Below are 17,273 nucleotides of genomic sequence, written 5' to 3'. Positions count from 1 at the left end.
AAAACAAAAAGTTAATTGAACACTTTTATATTAAATGTGGTGTGTATTTTACCTTTTTTTTTTTAAAGGGCAGTTTTCAAAAAATAATGAAATGTGGTGAAATTTTGTATTAGTGTCAATAAACAGTTTCAAAAAAAAAAAATCTGTTCTTATCAGTTATAATAATATCTGATACGTCCCCCAACAGGGGACTAAATATTAAATTGCTTTTTGGAACAGGGAGCTGCGATTGGGGCTTGCGCCATCCGCTCCACGCATCGACCTGGTATTGCAGCGCTTCCAGGAACGGTGCACTTCTCCTTCTTGTGTAAACAGCAACAGCAGACTCTGGCAGGGTGCATCTGGTGGATGATGCTGAAAGAAATGCACTGAACGTGCTCACGTTTGGTGCCCCCTGAGCAGTAATTCTGCAGAGGAAATGGCTCGTGGTAGCGGGGCACTGTGTCTGCGCACTCCGTGGACCCCGTTTCCCTCGCAGCAGCCGGTCTCCAGAGGGTGTCAGCCACTTTTTGTCAGCCTTGCCTCCTGCAGTCTCCCACCGGCTCCTGATGCTCAGGTTTCGTGCGCGCTTCCCGGGGCCCTGTGAGTGTCGCATTGATCAACTGCTGGATGGAATCTGACACGATGATCTTGTCTGGTGGAGGCCTTCCAAGTTTCCTCCACAAACCAGTGGCATAAGGGGCTTTTCCGTCTTCCGTTTGGCTTCTCAGGGTCGGGTTTGGTGGCCCTTTGTGTGTTGGCTATGACAAAAAAAGGAAAAAAAAAAAAAAACCACGTGGGATAGCCACAGGCGGTCAGAGCCTGTAAATTGTGCGTCTGCCACCCTCGGTGAGTGAGTGACCCGGTATTTTCTGCTCTCTTGTTTGCGCTTCTGACAGCTTCTGGCTCGGGTTCCAGTGGGCGAAGGGACTCAAAGTGCAGGAGCTGGCCTGTGCGGGTAGGTTTACCATGAACCACAATGTTGTGGCTTCCATCTTGGGTGTCGCTGCTTGCCTTCCTTGGACATAAAGATCCGAAGCAGTTGCCTCTGCGGCTGGGAAGGCCGCTGAGAGCGACAACAGCAATTTGAGCCGCTTCCGCTTGAGTTGGACGGTTGTTTCTGACGGCCACCTGGTCCACTGTGGCCAGTGGTTCCGGTGTGCTGGTAAAGTGGAGGCGCTTGGCCGACGCCCCTTTCTCTGCCTGGTTGCCGTTTTTCATTGAGGTTTCCTGACTGAGAGCAGATCGGCCTCTCGGCTGGTTGGTTGGTTGTCTCCCGCGGACGGGCAGACCTTTCCAGCAAGCGTTGGTAGTGCTGGCCTGGTCGTTTCTTGCTCGAGTCCGGCTGCACTCGCAAGCCAAGGCGCTCGGCACGGCGCTGCACCTGCCTCTTGTTTTAAACACGGGATCAGGGGAGAGCGCGAACGCAGTCCCCCACTATCACAAATTATGCAGTCGAGATTCCCACATTTGGGGAATTCGCAGAGGAATTACTGTAACTGAAAAATGTACCCGGTACTTCTTTAAAAAGATTATGAGCAAAGCAGGAGGTATTTTTAAATTAAAAAACAAAGACGGGTACATGGTGGAGACAAAAAATGAGATGATTGAAACGGTAGAATTCTTCTACCAAGAACTATATGAAATCAAAAATACAAACCCAGAGGCCATCTCAAGAGCACTAGATTTTATGGAAAAAACAGTGGATGAAAACATAGTTTTAACACAGGATTTTAGTCACGAAGAGTTAAATAAATTAAGTTTAAGAGTTATTTAAGAGTTAAATAAAGACTGCAAGAAGCAGATCAATGGGGACAGTGGACCCCATTATCCTCTACCCAAAATTTAGACCACCAGTGTAGAGAATGCGGACCGTGAAAGAACAACAAAAGCCCCCGTCGACAACACCCCGGCCCTCATAACCAACAGTACTCCACCACAAGGTAAACAGCATGACGGCAACAAATGCCCAACCAAAGCGTCACAGACAAACCCCATTGGATTTCAAGTCCAACGCCTTAACCTCTCGGCCACCGTGACTGCTTGGAAAAGACCAATGGGGGCAGGTGACCCCATTGTCCTAGAACCAAAATGTTGCTGATGTCAAGGATCAGCTGGCAACATGTGCATGGGAGGAAGACACGTGGTTAGTGTTAGGGGCTACACAAGTCTTTCCACGGCTAGTTAAAAGCCAGGCACCTCACATCGTTTCCATAAAGTACCAAGGGACAACAAAGCAGGGAAGATAAGGGATAGGGAGGAGAGGGGAAAGATGCGACCGCCTTTGTTCAGAGCCAGAGAAGAAGCTCTCCTCTCTGCAAGGTCAAGCACAGTATGCCAGAAGATTTTAGTTTGTGAGTTGTCCTCATTCTACAAAGGCCTGGATAGCTCAGTTGGTCCTGGGACACTTGTAAAAACACTTAAATACAGAAGAGACAGACAACAAAATTCAAAGTTACTCGCAGCGAGGAGAGTGAAACAACATACCCAATGACATGCCGCTCCACTCTGAGTATGCCATTCATGCTCCTCTCTTTTTATTTTCTTTAGGAGGTCCCTAATACATGGTCGTGCAACTCTAAGGGGAGGGGGAAGCAAGCAGTTGCACAAGCTGTACTTGTTGTCTATGTGTGTGTGTGTGTGTGTATGTGAGAATAATTACTTTTTGTGCATGTGTTTTTATCTTGGCACATTTTGCATGATGAAACTTCTTCAAGGTTGCTGCTGACATTCCCAGGCACCTGCAAGATTAGTAGTGTTGGGAGTAGCTGGTCAGCGTCTTGGAATGCTGCTTCAAAACACTCAAGACTATTGTCCCAAAGGTGCCAGGTTGCATCGAGCATACGGGAGTCATCACCCAGCTGATCCGGGAGGCACGGGAAGGCAAAGGAGACCTGGCAGTCCTGTGGCTTGACCTTGCCAATGCCTACGGGTCTATCCCACACAAACTGGTGGAAACCTCGCTTGACAGACACCACATTCCAGGCAAGATCAAGGACCTCATACTGGACTATTACAGCTGCTTCAGTTTGAGAGTCACTTCCGGAAAAAAGAAATCTGCATTTCATCGGCTAGAGAAGGGCATTATCACAGGATGCACCATTTCAGTGATACTGTTTGCCTTGGCCATGAATATGCTGGTGAAGTCAGCAGAGGTGGAGTGCAGAGGTCCACTCACCCGCTCTGGTATGCAGCAGCCCCCCATCAGAGCGTTTATGGATGATCTGACAGTGACTACAACATCAGTCCCGGGCTGTAGATGGATCCTTCAAGGCTTGGGGCGTCTCATTAGCTGGGCCCGGATGAACTTCAAGCCAGCCAAATCCAGGTCTCTGGTGGTGAAGAAAGGGAAAGTCACAGAACAGTTTCGCTTCTCAGTCGGAGGCACCCAGATTCCATCGGTGGGGGAGAAGCCAGTTAAGAGCCTGGGCAAGATCTATGACTGTACCTTGAAGGACACCAGAGCACTCCAAGCGACATCAGAGGAGTTGGGAACCTGGCTGACCGCAGTGGATAAGTCAGGATTACCAGGCAAGTTTAAAGCCTGGATCTACCAACACGGCATCCTGCCACGCCTACTCCGGCCGCTGCTGGTCTACAATGTGCCACTGACCACCGTCAAGGGCTTCGAGAGGAAGGTCAGCTGTTTCCTGCGGAGGTGGTTGGGCTTACCGCGAAGCCTCAGCACCATCGCCTTGTACGGGAGGAGCAACAAGCTGAAACTGCCCTTCAGTAGTCTGATGGAGGAGTTTATGGTCAACCGAGCAAGAGAGGTGCTGCTGTATAGGGACTCTAATGACATCAAAGTCTCCTCGGCTGGCATAGAAGTACGAACTGGCAGGAAATGGAAAGCTCATGAGGCGGGAGACCAGGCTGAGTCCCGCTTACGACGAGTGAGCTGGTAGGTACAGTGGCTTCCGGACGGGCAGGCCTTGGGAGCAACCAAAGACCTCACTTCACCAAGGCCCAGGGAAAGGAAAGGCGTCAGCTGATCCAGGAGGAAGTCCGAGCAGGGGTAGAGGAAGCCCGCTGTACTAGGACAGTAGGGATGCGGCAGCAGGGAGCATGGACCTGATGGGAGGAGGCAGCTGACCGGAAGATATCGTGGACAGAGCTATGGCGATCTGAGCCACACCGGATTGAGTTCCTCATCCGGTCGGTGTACGATGTGCTCCCAAGTCCGTCCAACCTCTTTTGCTGGGGCTTGGCGGAGAATCATCTCTGCCCTCTTTGCCGGAGTCCTGGATCACTGGAACACATCCTCAGCTGCTGCCCAAGGGCACTGGGGGACGGGCGCTACCGCTGGCGCCATGACCAAGTACTGCGGGTCATTGCAGAGGCCATCAGCACAGGAATCTCCACCAGTAAATACCATCAACCAACAAGGCAGTCCATTGTCTTTGTTAGGGCTGGGGAGAAGCCGAAGCAGTGCCGGAGTCAAGCAGGGGGGCTGCTGGCAGCTGAAAGTCGACCTAGGGAGACAGCTCAAATTCCCAGAGAACATCGCAGTGACCACTCTCAGGCCAGACATGGTCCTGGTGTCAGAAACAACTCGGCAAGTGGTCCTGCTGGAGTTGACTGTTCCCTGGGAAGACCGGATGGAGGAGGCCTTTGAGAGGAAGAGGGCCAAGTATGAGGAGCTGGCAGACGAATGCCGAAGCAGAGGATGGAGGACCCGATGCAACCCCATCGAGGTCGGGTGCAGAGATCTTGTAGGCCAGTCTCTCATTAGAGCACTCAAGATGCTGGGAGTGAAGGGTCAGCATAACAAAAGAGCCATCAAGAACATCACTGACGCAGCAGAAAAGGCGTCCAGATGGCTGTGGATCAAGCGGTCAGCTAAGAAAATGCAAAACATCTATTTATTTTCAAATGTATTGAGGATTATTTGTACGTACAATGTATGTTGATGTACCTTACATAACCAAATGAGCCAATATTGCAAAACACACATAATTAACAATTAACATTTTTTGTAATTACCTCCACATTACTCCACATTTCCCTTCTTTGGTACTGCGATGGTAGAATGGCATATGAGGCAAACGCACTTCGAAAAAGACATTGTGAAAAAAAAGTCCACCTCCCATTCCGTATGGAAGTGATATGTTTTTGCCTTTTTACTTGGTCCAGCTCCTTCACTCATTTTAGTGACCATAAACTTTAGCGAGGGCTTGAAATCTGACGCAATTCGCCGACTAGCTTAGCACTTTGCATCGCTGTTTACGCATGAGCGGTGACCTAAAGGTCAAAATTCAGTTGTCATCTGACTGGTTGTCCTGTATGTCAATCAAGTAACGGGGATGGATGATAGGCTGACATCGTAAGTTCTGCTGCACTTAGAGACGTTGTTTGATTTGATTGGTCGCCCGAAGGGCAACATTCAGTTGTCATCTGAATGGCTGCCCTGTATATCAATCAAGTGACGGCATTGATGCGAGGATGATATTTTTTTAATGTCACGTCGCGATCGACCCGCGATCGACCGGTAGATCGCGATCGACTTAATGAGCACCCCTGGTCTAAGCAAACGGATATAAGGGTGATAACTTAACACTATAATAATTGAATTTACATTTTATTCTAACATTTCCCTCCTGTTTATCACACATTTATCTGTTTGCAGTCCCTCCTAGGCTCTCCTCTCGGTTTTCACCTAGCAGGTCATCTATGTCAGAAATTGTGCTTACACCTGAACGGAAGTGTTCTCGTCGTCTGACTCAAAGCACTTGTCTTGGTCAGGAAACAAGTCAGGGGCATGTCCATGATGGCTATCTGAGTCGTCACTGTCATCGCTGCCACCTGCCACCAGTAGGGGGTACATTTCATTTACCTTGTTGTCATTGGTGCCATGGCTAAATTCACAGTCCATGTGATTCTAACCTTCAAGATAGGGATACAACAACATCCACATAAGGCACACAAAAGAAGGGCAACAGCAAGTGCAATAAGCACGGACATCACATAAGGAGACCATTGTCCCCAAAGTTTTCTCCAGTCACCAAACACCTCAGTGTCAACACCAGTGTTCCTTCATCTTGGTGTTTAGCACCTTTAAACCAGAAATCGCACGCAACAGCATTCCTGTGGAATCTGTATTGTTGGGGATGGACATGCCACATTGGTCGCCAAGCATGGCGCACACTCCTTGCTGATGTGCCAGCAGTCCATCCAAGGCGATGCGATTCTGGAAGGCCATGAGTGACGTGGCATGGAGTTGTTCTCCAATTGCTGTGAGTCCGGCCTCGGTGTAGTTCCCAAGCTTTTGTATGTTATAGTGGATGTAGTTAATCCTATCCGCATTTTTGTTAACTGTTATCCATGGGATAATACTTTCCAAACCTGATGCAATCTGATTTACTAGTTTGTATTCGTCTGGTACCCCTCGTGGCACGCTGATGGCATCGATGTCGGTGGGATTGTCTTGCATCATCCAGTCGGGGGCTGGAACTTCTCTCTTCCTTTGGAAGTAGTTTGGGATGTGATGTTTATCTGCTTCAATGATAGCATTTAGTAACATGTCAACATTCATAGGGTAAATAGATACTGGAATCAGTAATGTCACTACTGCACATGTTCCGGTCATGTTATAAACGATGTCATAGAGGTATTTGTCCTCGCACCACTACCACACGTCTGCTCTAAAGTACTAAGTTGATGGGGGTGTGTTTCCTCCTTCTGTGTTGTAGGTATCTTAATTTTTTTTACATGTCTACAATATTTGAACTCAACGTGACCTACATTTTTTTGCGGTTCCTTTTAGCTGTACACAGGTGAAATTTGCTCGGGCTACTTTAGTAGAGAATGGTGGGGGCCTTTTTGTCTCATTGACTACTGGGAATATAGTGTTTATATCATATAAACATTCTCGACAAAAACATTCTAATATTCTGAACATTGTCACAATCCGCATCGTCTCCTGTGACAGTTTTTGTTTTCACGTTGTTTGCCTTAGTTCCTGCTTTCATGCTTTTATTTTGTTGTTCTTCCTGTGTTGGTCTGTCCTGCGTTTCGTCACTTTTACTTTCCCGTTCTACGCGCACCTGTTGCCAATTTGATTCTTGTATTTAGTTCAGCCGGGTGCGTCTAGTTTTTGTTGGTTCATTGCATGTTTTACTACGTGTCTTATGCCAGTGCTGCATTCGCCGAACTTTAAAAATAAAGCTAAGCTTTTTCCTGCACCATTCTCCTCATCTCCGCAACCTGGGGTCGCATCGCAACACCCGCATGACGAACCATGACAGAATGAACCAACCAAACGACGACCTCGAGGAGATGGACTTCTGGACTTTGCAGGTTTTCAAGGCAATGGAGGAGAAGTGCGCACAGTTCACTCCGGAGGAGCTGGAGGACATGGTGTGGGGGCCGGACGGCACGCTGATACCCATGGCGTGGGTGCACCGCGGACACGGCGCTGACACACCAGCCCGGCGACGACGCCAACGCGCGTCTCGGCCGGCTCCAGCAAGGCTTCAGCGGGCGAAGCCGTTTCCTCCCTCACCTCCGCGCCAAGCCGGGGCGCACCCCCCCGCTCACGGTGCTTTGGAGTGCCAGCCTGCGACCAAGCGCAAAGAGGCTCCCACTCCATGCAAGCACGTCAATCTCCCGCCGCCCTCTTCCGGATTCCCGTTGCCTCCGGTGCAACACGAAGAGGAGTACGGCACACTTCCCCCCCCGTGCCCAAGCCACGCAGCTTCAAGGTTTCCCAAAACCCGGCTCCCGTGCCAAGCTGCGTGACTCCCCGGATTCCTCCTGTCCCAAAGCCACGCAGCCTCAAGGGTTCCCAAACCCCGGCTCCCGTGCCAAGCTGCGTGACGGCCCAGATCCCTCCTGTCCCAAAGCCGCGCAGCCTCAAGGTTCCCCAAAGCCCGGCTCCCGTGTCAAGCTTTGTGACTCCCCGGATTCCCCCTGTGCCCAAGCCGTGCAGCCCCATGCCCCAGCATTCCCTGGCTCCCGTGTCCAGCGGCTTGATGCTCCAGACCCCCCCAGTGCCCAAACCCCGCCTGCGGTCTTTTTTAGACCTGGTCCGGGCAGCAGAGCAGGCGGAACTCAAGACCCTCCTCCAGTTCCCCCTCCTCCCGTCCCTGGTTCCACGTCCAGCGGCATACGGCGTCTGGAATCCGCCTTCGGAAGGGGGGGCTAGTACGACCAGCCGTGCGTTGGAGGACGCACGTCACACCTCGTCTGTGGAGTGTGGGGATGATGCCCTCTGCTGGTCGCCCAAGGAGGAACAGCCCGCCGGACCACCAGCGCAACCGGTTCTTCCAGCTAACCGGGATGTGCTGCCCGGTACGTTTCCTCCGGACCAAGACTCACATTCCTCTTCCTCTTTTCCACAGTCCAGCCAAGACAGCGGGACTGCCCCTCCTCCTCCGGCGTCACCGATCCCACGGCAGGACGCCACGCCTCCTCCTCTTCCGGCGCCACCGATACCACGGCAGGACGCCACGCCTCCTTCTCTTCCGGCGTCACCGAGACCACGGCAGGACGCCACGCCTCCTCCTCTTCCGGCGTCACCGAGACCACGGCAGGACGCCACGCCTCCTCCTCTTCCGGCGTCACCGAGACCACGGCAGGACGCCGCGCCTCCTCCTCTTCCGGCGTCACCGAGACCACGGCAGGACGCCACGCCGCCTCCTCCGGCGCAACCTCTTTCACGGCGGGCTGGCCTCCCCTGCCAGGCCCACCACCCTGGCCGCCCCCCAGAGGGGTCCATCCAGGGCTTCCGCTGGGCCTGCCGTCATGGGCGTCCTCCAGAGGAGCCCGGTCCCCTTCGGGCTGCTCACCCTTCAGGCCGCCCTCCTGCGTGGCCCTGCCGCCCTGGCCGACCTCCGGAGAGGTCCGGCCAGCAGCCCACCTCCAGTCCTCCCACCTCCCTTCCCTTTTCGTTTGCGGACACTTTAGGACGTCTGGGATCCGTCCTTGAGGGGGGGGTACTGTCACAATCCGCATCGTCTCCTGTGACAGTTTTTGTTTTCACGTTGTTTGCCTTAGTTCCTGCTTTCATGCTTTTATTTTGTTGTTCTTCCTGTGTTGGTCTGTCCTGTGTTTCGTCACTTTTACTTTCCCGTTCTACGCGCACCTGTTGCCAATTTGATTCTTGTATTTAGTTCAGCCGGGTGCGTCTAGTTTTTGTTGGTTCATTGCATGTTTTACTACGTGTCTTATGCCAGTGCTGCATTCGCCGAACTTTAAAAATAAAGCTAAGCTTTTTCCTGCACCATTCTCCTCATCTCCGCAACCTGGGGTCGCATCGCAACACCCGCATGACGAACCGTGACAAACATGATGGTGACAGTGTGGACATTTTTGTCATTACTTCAGGGACTCAAGTAGCATTGATCAGTGCTGGTACAATCTGGAGAAGTGGGGTCATGGTCATACATGCAACACAACTAATATTTTTAACATAGTTTGCTGCACTTTTTGCTGCTTGTTCAATGTTTAAAACCCAGTTGTTAAAAGTTCCTGAAAAACCTGTAGCTACTAACATTTAAAAATCTACTGATGCATCTGTTTTCATGATGGTGATGCCTTCCATTTTTACTATTGGATTCATTACAATAATCATATAGACATAAACATTTAGTAATTATTATATTATTTATAGCTTAACCCGACTACAATAGTTATTGGTGAGACGGGGGACATTTTGGTTACTGTTTCATTTTTGTGCCATTCTGCTACAGTGCCCTCAAAACCAGGATGCATTGTTGGGTTTTCTGGCCAAGGGTATGTGCTATAATCTTCACTGCTCAGCACGATGCCCCAGAGTCTAGGTCTCTGAAGTCCCCTGTGTCACAGGCGGGTCTTTACCTTCCTTGTCAGACTCCCGAACAATGACTACTTTACAATGCGATTGATGTACCTCTTTTTGCAATTTCAATGTCGTCAATGTCGTTAACAATACTTGATAAGGTCCTTCCCACTTGGAAGAGTGTCAGTGTTTTCTTTTTACACTTATAAAACAATAAAGTCCATGTGTATTACTTGAAATAAATATTGTGGTTTTTGAAATTGGCCACACCGAGGTCGGAAGCTGCCCTGGGCATTGTGTTTTGCACACGTTAAACACGCTCTACAAATTTTTTTGAATAAGAATTAAATTCATACATAGTAAAGTGGGTGTTAATAGTGTGGCACATCCCTCCTGTTGAGACATGTGTAAAACCATGGCTCAAAATAGCGTCCCACTTATGCAAATTTTTTGGCAAGATTGTTTTATTATCTGTCAACATATTAACATTTTTGTCCAGGGTTGCTTTATTCCTAAGACAGTGGTCAATTTACTGCTTTGGACTCTGTTGTTGCATGTCTGCCAGAATCTCAAAGTCTACTTGTAATTTTTTAGTGTTAAGATGGTTCAGTTCCTTTAGTGCTGCTTGTTTTATCATTTTATTAGCGAACACATTTCCTAAGGATATCGGATCAGTATTACATACAGCAATTAGTTTTGGTAATTGCACTGCTTCTAGTAATGCTGTTAGTAATCCGTCATGAGTTACTGGTTTTCCCGTTGATGTTATCATACCTCTGTTTTGCCAATATTGTGCAAAGGTATGTACTGTTCAATATACATATTGGCTATCAGTATAAATTGTCACCTTTTGACCTTTCATTAATTTGCATGCTTCTGTAAGCGCTACTAATTCTGCTGCTTGCACAGAATAAGAGGATGGTAAATGTTCTGCTTCCAACACCATATCTTGTGTAACAACTGCATAGACTGTTATTGTTTGTCCAAAATTATTTTTCTTCAAGGAACCATCTTCAAAATCTCCTCTTTTTGTTAGTGCCTGATCTAATATGTCTGGTCTACACTTTGTAGTTTGTGTTGTTAGTTCATAACAATCATGTGGTTGGCCTTCCTCAGGGAGTGGTAGAAGGGTAGCTGGGTTGAGCGTGGTGCATCGCTCAAGTGTTAAATGTGGTTGGGACAAAAGTGTTGCCATACAAGACAGATGTCCAGCAGGAGACAAAAATGTCACGTTAGTCTGTAATAGCAGGGTGGAAACCGCATGAGGTACTTTCAGTACGAGTGGATGGAATAATACAATGGTTGCACTTGTTTCCACGGCTATAGATGCTGCTATTACAGCCCGCACACAAGGTTATGTAAAGACCTTTACAATCTACTGTTTGTATAAATGTTTTGCTGTAATCAGGTAGTGCTAGAATCATACTTCCTACCAGTATATATATATATATATATATATATATATATATATATATATATATATATATATATATTTTTTTTTTTTTTTTTTTAACACAGAATGCTTTTTCTGCCTCATTCCACTATAAGGGTGCTGTCATTTTTAAGTCTGTTTTATATGTTATGTTTGTTAATGGTGACACTATTTGTGCATAGTTTGGAATCCAACATCTACAATAATTAGTGAGTCCTAAAAAGGACATCATTTGTTTTTTCGTTTGTAGTTTAGCTGCATTTAAGATTGCTTGTTTTCTGTCTGTTAGAATGGTTCGCCCTTGTCCAGTCAACTGATGCCCTAAATACTTCATTGATTGCTTACAAAATTGTCTTTACTCACTTTATGGCCTTCTTTTGCTAAATGGTGTAATAAGGCTATTGTGTCTTCTTCACATGACTTCCTATCTGGTGACGCTAGTAGGATGTCATCTACATATAATAATATCTGGCTTTCATTTGGGGGTTCAAACGTGGACATACTGGCCATCATTGCTTGTGAATAAATTGTCGGGCTTTCACAATATCCTTGTGGTAAGCGTGTGTACGTAATGTAATATATATATATATATATATATATATATATATATATATATATATATATATATATATATATATATATATATATATATATATATATATATATATATATATATATATATATTTTTTTTTTTTTTTTTTTTTTTTGCAAACGTAAATGCGAACCTGAACTTTCTTTCTCTATTTGAATGGAGAAGAATGCATTACTGATGTCTACTATGGTGAACCATGTGACATCTGTTGGTAAAGAATTTAACAATGTGTGTGGGTCAGGCACACAAGGTGCTCTTGCCACCACAGCTTGATTTACAACTTGTCCTGTATCATTCTCCATCCCACAGAGAGTGGCACTTTTTCTCACTGGGAAAATAGGGATGTTACATGGTGGGTTATCGCATTCTACTAAGACTTTAGCTTTTAACAAATCTTCTATTGCTGGTTTTATTCCTTCATATGCCTTTAGTTTTATTAGGTGTACTTGTAATTATACTACTGGTTCATCATTTGGTTCTGGTTGTATTTGTTAAGACAAGCCTAGTCATGCTGAATATAGCTTTTGGTTCCTTTTTGACTTGCGGTTTTCCACTTTTATTTCCCATCTTGGGAATAATTTAGTCCCTGTTGTGATGAGCTTCCTAGGGAAAACTAACAACAGGGTTGTTTGTCAGTGAGAGAGTAATGAACTTTTCTTTGACGTAATTCTCAAGCTTCTACCCCGGTGAGGGCGGAGAATTCTTGCCTCTGCTTCCTCAAAGACTTACTCTTTTTCTCACCCTTTAATATGAAGACCTGTCTAGTGACAAAATCTCCCATTCACACACTCATCCGTACTTTGAAAACGTTTTCGCGTTCAAACCCCGAAAAGGTCTTTAACCGCGGAGGCTCTCCTTTCCTAGCCTAGCATGACCGTCAACTCCGTCTTTGCACAAAGAACTGCTAACTCGGTCTTACTGCGAGAGACCGCCAACTCCGCCTCATTACAAAGGACCGCCAACTCCGTCTTTTACAAAGGAAAGCCCGTCAAAAGGGCTCCTTCCTCTTGCACAAGACTGCCAAGTCCGCCCTATTGCAAAAGACTGCCAAGTCCGCCTTATCACAAAAGACCGCCAGCTCGTCTTCCTACAGAAGACTGCCGAGTCCGTCTCTTTGCTTGCCAGCGAATAGTATACACAAGGCTTTAGCACCGGGTGACAAACCTTATTGACCCGAGGGACGCACTCAGTTCTAGAGGTCAAGAACCCTTCTGGCCTCCCTGCATTGGTTGCCTGTTCGCTTTAGGATTCAATCTGAGATTTTGTTGTTTCCTATTTGACCTTTTAGTTTTGGATTAAATTCAATTTGTACCTTCATTTATTGTATTTTATTTTTACCTTTTATTTTACTAGCCTGTCCAGCACTTTAGAAACTCTGTTTATAAAATGTGCTATATCAATAAAGTGGATTGGATTAATGGGCTGCATGTGGCCGCCAGGTCTCAGTTTGCCCACCCCTGCTTTAACACAAAGGGACAACGCCCTTTCACTCACACTCTGATCAAAATTGTCTTACTGCTTGTTGTCTTCTCTTCCGTCGGTATCCCGTCAACCTTCAGCTTCCAGTTGTTGAGCTGAGAAGACAGCCCATCAAAGGGTTTTGTCTGCCGTGGCCACGGTCTTTCTGTCTCGTCCGCTCCACAACTGGACTCCTCAGGTGTCTTGGGATCCAGCTCGAAGGACCAAGTAAAGGTCAGGTTCAAAGTCCTGTGACACTTGTAAAAACACTTAAATACAAAAGAGACAGACAACAATATTCAAAGTTTACCCAGTGACATGCCGCTCCACTGTGAGTATGCCATTCATGCTCCTCTCTTTTTATTTTCTTTAGGAGGTCCCTAATACATGGTCGTGCAACTCTAAGGGGAGGGGGAAGCAAGCAGTTGCACAAGCTGTACTTGTTGTCTATGTGTGTGTGTGTGTATGTTATAATAATTACTTTTTGTGCATGTGTTCTTATCTTGGCCCATTTTGCATGATGAAACTTCTTCAAGGTTGCTGCTGGCATTCCCAGGCACCCGCAAGATTAGTGGTGTTGGGAGTAGCTGGTCAGCGTCTGGGAATGCTGCTTCAAAAGACTCAAGACTATTGTCTATTGTATGTGGGCGTCACCCCCTCGTGACAGCTCTCTTAGTTTCCTTCTTTCCTTCTGTTTCAGTTTCCATGCCCTTATTTTGGTATCCACTTCCTTTGTCGTTCTCTTCCGTTTTCCTTACCCCTGCTCGTTACACACACCTGCTTCTAATTTCATTATCCCTATTTAGTTCAGGTGCGTGCGCTTTCAGTTGTGGCCTCATTCTGTCACGGTGTGACACGGTGTTGTCACGCTTGGCGGTGTTGCGTGACAGAATGAAGCCACAACTGAAAGAGCGCTTCTTCAGTTTGATTAGAGAGACGCTGAAAGTTATAATGCAGAAAATGAATCACTTCGGTATTATGGTTAATGGAAATCAAAGGGATGAACTGGAACAGCAAAACTGGATATAACCTGATCTATAATTTTATACTCCTCTGGGACGCCACGAGGGATACCTATGGCGTCAATGTACGTCGGGTTGGGGGTGTCTAACCAGGGTGAGGTTGACACACCTCGCCTGGTCCTCAGGGCGGCCGGTGGCACGAGGTGAGACCCTACGGAAGTAGCACTATGCACTAGGCGCTCCACATCTACTGACAGTACTGTCATTGGAAGAAGGAAAGAAATAGGGGCACAAACACCAGTCATGTTCTCGGTCAGTAACCTATCACTCACGCCGGGTCCACCGCACCACCACCAGAGGTCAGCCCTGAGTATCGGCCGGAAGAAGGCATCCATCTCTAAGGTAGAATTACACCAAGAGATATTAATGCCGGGTTGTACCAATGGGGAACCTGTGGAAACGGTAATGCACATAAATTTACCTTTCGCCACTGTGCTGCTGAATATGGGCTTACCTTTGACCTCTGTAACCTCGGGGTGCGCTATGGCGAATGGTCGACTATTAGCCAAGGCTGCTTCTGGAGCAGTGGATGTATTCATCAGGGACACTCGGCGGAAATCACAGCGGGAACTATTTGCAATAAGGGGCCCACTCCCAGGCACGCTAAACAATCTGTTTTCCTTGTTTTAGCTTGTTCCACCATCAAAAGCCAATTGTTAAACTGTCCCGAAATACCTGTCAAGAGCACAAACAAGGTGTCCACCAGGTACCCACTTATCGCCCTCAGACCCCAGTGTACCGATTGAGTCTGCTTCGGGCTACATAAAATAAAAAAAAAAACATAAAATATTGCAATGGTGTCCAGTGGCTGGTTAGCTCAGTTGGTCAGAGCGTGGTGCTAATAACGCCAAGGTCACGGGTTCAACCCCCGTACTAGCCACTTCTTTATGTGCTCCAGGAGCAACAACTTACCGGCCCCCATAACCGACATCACACCACCCACCCTCGACAAGGCCGGGGAAAGGTAAAGAAAACAACATGTCAAAGCAGAGCGGCAACAAACCTCTTGGTCACCAAGACTCAAGGAGCAGATCAATGGGGGCAGTGGACCCCATTATCCTCTTCAGACCACGAGTGCAGAGAATGTGGACCGTGAAGAAACAACAAAAGCCCCCGTTGACAACAATTAACAGTACACCACCACAAGGAAAACAGCATGGCGGCGACAAAAGCCCAAAACCCCCCAGTTCCCATAACCAACAGCGCACAACCCAGTCAACTGCGAAACACCCCCATCAAGGCTGCCAACCTACCGGGGAAAGGTAAAGAAAACAGCATGGCAAAGCAGAGCAGCGGCAAACCTCTCGCCCACCGTGACTGCATGAGGGCAGATGACCCCGTTGTCCGAGAACCAAAATTTCGACCACAAGCACAGAGAATGCGGTCTGTTAAGGATGAGTTAGTTGATTTGAGCTGGAAACATTTGATGCAATGGTGTCCTGTGGTTGGTTAGTTCAGTTGGTCAGAGCGTGGTGCTAATAACGCCAAGGTCACGGGTTCAACCCCTGTACTGACCATCCATCTTTATGTGCTCCAGGAACAACAAAAGCCCACGGCGACAACCCACTGGTCTCCATAACCAACATCACCCCACCCACCTGTGAAACACCCTCGACAAGACTGCCGAAAGACCGGGGAAAGGTAAAGAAAACAGCACGTCAAAGCAGAGCGGCAACAAACCTCATGGTCACCAAGACTGGAAGGAGCAGATCAAAGGTGGCAGTGGACCCTATTATCCTCTACCCAAAATTTTACATCACGAGTGCGGAGAATGTGGACCGTGAAGGAACAAAAAAGCCCTCGTCCACAACACCCGGCCCCTCATAACCCCCCCGGTCCCCATAACCAACAGCGCACAACCCAGTCAACTGCGAAAACACCCGCATCATGGCCGCCAACTGACCGGGGAAAGGTAAGTATTTGCCCAAGCAGGGGCTTGTTGGTCTAGTGGTATGATTCTTGCTTAGGGTGCAAGAGGTCCCGAGTTCAATTCTCGGACAAGCCCTCCCTCCGTGGTGTAATGTTTAGCACCCCAGACTTTGAATCCAGTGGTCTAAGTTCAAGTCTTGGTGGAACCAAGGGATTGTCCTGTTGCCCTTGTATTTTGAGGGCAAAAAGGAGGCGTTTGCAAGTGGACCTGAGACCCTGTCACTGGTCACTTGAACAGGGACTTGAATCCGGGACACTCAGATCAAAAATCTAACCTTCAGGTGACTGGCTCAACCTTTGCTGATATTTGGCTTGTCCATGTGGGCAGTTTAAGACCTCATTCGACCTTGGAGGTGTCAATTTCGGGACCTACCTCTTTCATTCCACTTCTTCTTCCTCCTCCAGTCATCCCCACCCACCGCGGCTGAAGCAGTGGCAATACAGCCTGGACAACAGTGTCAGTGTGAGCCCATAGAGGGTTACCTGAATCCCTCTTTGACAGAGCCCCTCTTGAAATTGATTTTTTTTTTTTTGGTCCGTCCAGCCATTGGGGCAGATAGTATTGTTGATCTAAATGCCCTTACATGCTAAACAGATTTGCTCTGTGTCAGGAAAGGTGTTGGCTACAACTTTCCAGCACCATGAAATTTTATTTGCCGTTATTTGATGTTTTTGTTATGCGCATTTGGAGCGACCGGACCGGAGCAAGAAGAAACACAGAAAAGAAGAAGAGAAGGTGGGGTGGGGGGTGGGTGGGGGGGGGGGGGGCAGTAGAGAGAGAGACAAAAACAGCAGCAACAAGAATTCCCATAACAACAACAGTGACAAACAGAACAGTTAAATGTCAATGATGGCTAAGGGTCACAATAGAGATGATATCAGTGAAGTGAAACAGTCCAACTTACCAGCAGCAATAGTAACAATGAAGACATGAACCATGATAGTGAACACAATTACAGCCATACAGTTACAGTAATTAAAATCTCACTGCTTGACATCATTTTTACTGTAATAATAGCATACCAATAGCATATAGACATCAGGGATAAGATGGTAGATTGTGTAGAGAAGCACCCATGTGCTGTGAGTGTCCATATGGAGGTG

The 17,273-nt window shown here is 47.6% G+C and overlaps 2 non-coding genes and 2 pseudogenes across 2 annotated transcripts; all 4 read left to right on the top strand.

Annotated features, from left to right (window-relative positions):
• Positions 1–5,396, top strand: part of LOC131119361 (uncharacterized) — a 44,802-nt pseudogene extending 39,406 nt beyond the window's left edge.
• On the top strand, positions 123–299 carry LOC131119417 (U2 spliceosomal RNA; annotated as a pseudogene).
• Positions 5,397–15,046: 9,650 nt separating the features above from the next.
• On the top strand, positions 15,047–15,120 carry trnai-aau (transfer RNA isoleucine (anticodon AAU)). The gene has a single exon. It is a non-coding gene; the product is annotated as a tRNA-Ile (tRNA).
• A 1,053-nt stretch (positions 15,121–16,173) lies between these two features.
• On the top strand, positions 16,174–16,245 carry trnap-agg (transfer RNA proline (anticodon AGG)). Its single transcript has one exon. It is a non-coding gene; the product is annotated as a tRNA-Pro (tRNA).
• The last annotated feature ends 1,028 nt before the right edge of the window (positions 16,246–17,273 follow it).

This window comes from Doryrhamphus excisus, unplaced genomic scaffold (assembly GCF_030265055.1).
Source record: "Doryrhamphus excisus isolate RoL2022-K1 unplaced genomic scaffold, RoL_Dexc_1.0 HiC_scaffold_26, whole genome shotgun sequence".
NCBI lineage: Eukaryota > Metazoa > Chordata > Actinopteri > Syngnathiformes > Syngnathidae > Doryrhamphus > Doryrhamphus excisus.
The sequence above is the reverse complement of the archived record's forward strand: the minus strand, read 5'-3'. Positions and strand labels throughout refer to the sequence as shown.